Below are 5023 nucleotides of genomic sequence, written 5' to 3'. Positions count from 1 at the left end.
AGGTGCAATAGTTTTAAAGTCCTCTCAAAAGGGAAGTTGTGAAGTGTAGAATTGACACTATTGACATAAAATCAGCAATCTAGAAGACAAATTTGAGATACTCATCAAGGAACCTTAGAGGGAGTTTAAAAAAGACACTTCTTAAAACAGAATGATCAAGGTTAAAAATAAGAGCTGATGATCATTTTATTTATTCAGGTAATTTTTATTGCACATCTATTATATTTTAGGTATAAACTGGGAAAATTCAAACAAAAAGAAATAAAGATGGTATTATGAACATCATACAGAGTAGAGTTTAAGACAAAGAATCATGAGGCCTGAAAACGAGAATAATTTTTATATTGATGAAGGGAAAGCTGCATTGCCAAGAAACAGTCTAATATTAAATACTGTAATATTTTTAAAGTTAGAATTATAAAGAAAATGAGAGAAACAAACACTTAATCGGGACTTAGGAGAGCTGATATACTCTAAGGGAGAGAAATGCCTACAAGTTGGGCCACTTTATCTGCGGTGATGTCTGGGCTCCATGTTAGTTACAACCCCTAATGAAAAATGGCTTAAGCCCTTGCTACTCAGAGTGAGACCCACAGACCAGCGGTATGGGCATCACCATGGAGCTTGTTAGCAATGCAGAACCTCAGGGCCCACCTCCCACTTACTGAATCAGAACTGACATTCTAAAAAGAACCTCAGGTGATTCAAATGCACGTTACTCATTCACATGCACACGTATACTTGATATGTAAAGAAGATTTTTGAATAATAGAAGTAATAAAGTTAAATTACATGTGTTATTTGATGGGGGAGAGAAGATGGCCGAGGAGTGAATGGGAGTCACGCTGACCTCCTCCCAAAACCAAACTGAAATTGCAACTAAATAAGGGAGTAATCACCTGGAAAGCAGTGGAGCGATAGTGGGAGAGGAGACTTGGTGCCACGGACAGTGTATTCTACTCTCACACATCTCAATGGGTGAGAAATGCGGTGGAGGCTCGAGAGGGTGGGCTGGGTGCCCGCGGGCACTGGCACCAGAGGGACATTGAAATGACCAGTTAGCTTCCCCCGAGAAGAACGGGGTCTGAATCATAAACAGGGACCCCTAAACTACAGCAGCTAAAGCCAAGAAAATACAGACAAAACGCAACCCCAAAAAGTTTAGGGGCGCTCTCTGCCAGAGACAGGTGGCTGGAGATGCAGAGACATTTAAAGGGCAAACGCAAAAGTTGCAGTGGCAGCCACCCTCCTTGATCTCTGGGTAGAGGCGGCAGCAGGGTGGGCTGGTGCCTGGGAAAAGACTGGAGAGGAAAACTTTGTGAAGAGAACTGACACGGCGGCTGGTGGAGCCCTGGTGATAGCGCGCCTCCCACTCTGCAGCTATCATTTCGCTCAGGCATAAGGGAATCAATTAACCTGCCTTTTGTGCGCTCCACACACAGCTTGTTTGCATGCAGACTGGTTGGGAGAGCCTTGAGGAGAGACTGGAGACGGAGGCATTGGGGAAAGAACGGGAGGAGGAACCGGGGAGTCCCGACTCCCTCCCCGTTCTGTAGCCTCCATTGTGGGCTGGAAAGGCGCGCCCCCAAAGAGGCAGAAGCGGGGGGCGCAGGAACCAGACTGCCTGCGATTGAAACGCAGTCCGCACAAGGTGTGGATCCTTGGCCAAAGGGGTCAGGGAACTGCCCGGAGGCCCCTGAGGAGAGTCTGGAAACGGAGGCATTGGGGAAAGAACGGGAGGAGGAACCGGGGAGTCCCGACTCCTCCTTGCCATAGTCTCCATTGCGCAGGAAGAGGCCACACCCGCAAAGAGCCAAAAGCTGAAAAGCACATACAGACACCCCCAAAACACCCAGTGCAGACGCGCACACTTGCGCCAAGTGACCGGCGAGGGTTGGCAAGCCTGTGTGTAAACTGCGTGGGCTGGCGAATGCTTGCACCGGCCGGCAAGTCCTCCCACAGATTGGCACTGATACGGCCTGCGAGGGAGTGCACAGAGCGGCAAGGGCAGGTGTAAACTGACCCGCCCGCCCACGATTGCTGAGCGGCCCACAAAATTAGTAGAGCTTCCCAGAGTCCCTGGAGGAGAGACCAGAGACAGGATTAACCGGAGAGTCCTGGAGCTGACTTCCTCCCATTTCCGTAGTCCCCATTTGGCGAGGGCAAGCAATGCACCCAAAGAGCCAAAAGCGGGGAAAATACACAATAGAAGACCCTAAACTGACCAGTGTCGTGGAGCTCGCCAGCCAGGGGGGCCAGATGAGTATGTGAGGTTGCGAATAAGCCCCCTGGTTTGGGGCAAGCACAAACCTGCCTGCGAGCCTAGGCAGGTGGGGGATCCTACCCTCACTGGGAGCGTGCTCAAGGAGCCCGCATGAGAGTGCAGAGAGATCCCAAAAAATAGCCCAGCCCTGACCGAAGGGGTCACAGAGCTGCTACAAGCAGGAGTCAGACACAGACATTAGACTCCTGGAAGGCTCAAACAAACAAGCCAAGTCCTATAGGGTCGACAACTGACATCATCAGAGGCAGGCCCAGAAAGAAAAGTAAAGGACAAAAATACTTAACAGACTCTCACAAAAATGGGAAGAAAAAGAAGTTCCCCCCAAATGAGTGGAAAAGGGGGCTCCCCACAGAGAGCTAAATGAAATAGAGGCAAGGGAACTATCAGATACTGAATTCAAAACAATGGTTCTAAGGAAGCTCAATGAGCTCAGCAAGCTCAAAGATAACTATGAGAAACTGCAGAGAAACTATCAGGACCTTACAGCAAACTATATCAGCCTGGAAAAGGACATAGAAACTATCAGGAAGACACAAGAGGATATGAAGAATACCATTTCTGAATTGAAGAACACAGTAGAAGGAATCCAAAGCAGGCTGGATGAAGCCGAGGATCGAATCAGTGAGATGGAGGATAAGATAGAAAGAAGCTCCCAGAAAGAACAAGAAATGGAAAAACGGCTCAGAAAAAATGAAGAGGCATTTAGGGAAATGCAAGACAACCTGAAACGCAATATGTTCCGTATAATAGGGATACCAGAACGAGAAGAAGAAGAGCAAGGGATAGAGAACCTCCTTGAAAAAGTAATGATGGAAAATTTCCCTAATTTGAGGAGAGAAAGGCTGTCATGGATCCAGGAGGCATAGAGGACTGCACTCAAGAAGGACTCAAAGAGGTCCACTCCAAGACACATCATCATTAAAATGGCAAATGTCAAAGACAAAGAGAGACTCCTCAAGGCAGCAAGGGTGAAGAAGAAAGTAACATACAAAGGGGCCCCGAAACGCCTAGGAGCTGACTCCTCAACAGAAACACTACAAGCCAGAAGGGAATGGCAACAAATATTCCAAGCCATGAAAAACAAGGGCCTACAGCCAAGGCTGCTCTACCCAGCTAGGCTCTCCATTAAAATAGAAGGGGAAATACGGAGTTTCCCAGACAAGAGAAGACTAAAAGAATACATCTCTACCAAACCAGCACTCCAAGATATGCTAAGGGGACTGGTATAAGTAGATGAAGGAAAAGAATGAGACAGAGAGGAACACAGGTACAAAGAGAAAAGATGAGTAAGTTTCTATCAGTAATATCTCTCAATTTGAATGGACTAAATGCCCCAGCAAAAGACATAGGGTAGCTGAATGGATAAGAAAACATGACCTACACATATGCTGCCTACAAGAGACCCACCTCAGAGCAAGAGACCTACACAGATTGAAAGTTAACAGATGGAAAAAAATATTCCAAGCAAATGGGCATGAGAAAAAGGCCGGGGTTGCCATACTTGTATCAGACAAAGTAGATTTCAAAACAAAGGCCATAAAGAGAGACCCAGAGGGCACTTTATAATACTTAAAGGAAGAATCTATCAAGAAGACATCAACATTGTAAACTTATATGCTCCCAATACAGGAGCCCCCAAGTTTATAAGGAAATTGTTGGATGACTTCAAAAAAGATATAGACAGCAACACACTGATAGTAGGGGATTCCACCACCCCACTGTCAAAAATGGACAGAACTTCCAACCAAAACATTAATAAACATATTGTGGTGCTGAATTACACACTGAGTCAAAGAGACTTAACTGACATATATAGAACCTTACATCCCAAAGAAGAAACATACACATTCTTTTCAAATGCTCATGGAAATTTTTCAAAGATAGACCACATGATAGGACACAAAGCAAGCCTCAGCAAATTCAGGAAAATTGAAAGAATACCAAACTTTTTCTCGGACCACAAGGTCTTGAAATTCGAAATCAACCTCAAAGAGAAACTTCAAAAACTTGCAAACTCATGTAGACTGAACAGTACACTATTAAACAATGAATGGGTCAATAATGAGATAAGAGAAGAAATCAAAAAATTTCTGGAAACAAATAAAAATGAACAGACAACAATCCAAAACCTATGGGACACAGCGAAGGCGGTCCTGAGAGGGAAGTTCATAGCAATACAGGCTTACCTAAAAAAGACAGAAACATTTCAAATAAAAGACCTAACACTACAACTTCAAGAATTGGAAAAACAACAAATAAATCCCAGAGCAAGTAGAAGGAAGGAAATAATCAAGATTAGAGCAGAACTGAATGACATAGAGACGAAAAGAACAATTCAGAGGATAACCAATCCAGAAGCGGGTTCTTTGAAAAGATAAATAAAATTGACAAGCCTTTAAGCAGACTCATCAAGAAAAAAAGGTAGAGGACCCAAATTAATAATATCAGAAATGAAAGAGGAGAAATAACAACTGATACCACAGAAATACAAAGGATCATCAGAAACTATTATGAAAAATTATATGCCAAGAAATTTGAAATCTTGATGAAATGGACAAAGTTTTAGAAAAGTATAATCTCCCAACACTGAAGGAGGAAGAAACAGAAAGCTTGAACAGACCGATAACAGCTGGGGAAATTGAAGCAGTCATCAAGAAACTCCCGGCTCACAAAAGCCCAGGGCCGGACGGTTTCACCGGAGAATTTTACAAAACATTTAAGGAAGAGCTAACCCCTGTC

This window comes from Pteronotus mesoamericanus, unplaced genomic scaffold, assembly GCF_021234165.1.
Source record: "Pteronotus mesoamericanus isolate MK-2021 breed Mesoamerican mustached bat unplaced genomic scaffold, CSHL_Meso_final scaffold_232, whole genome shotgun sequence".
NCBI classification, from domain to species: domain Eukaryota; kingdom Metazoa; phylum Chordata; class Mammalia; order Chiroptera; family Mormoopidae; genus Pteronotus; species Pteronotus mesoamericanus.
Note: the sequence above shows the minus strand (reverse complement) of the source record.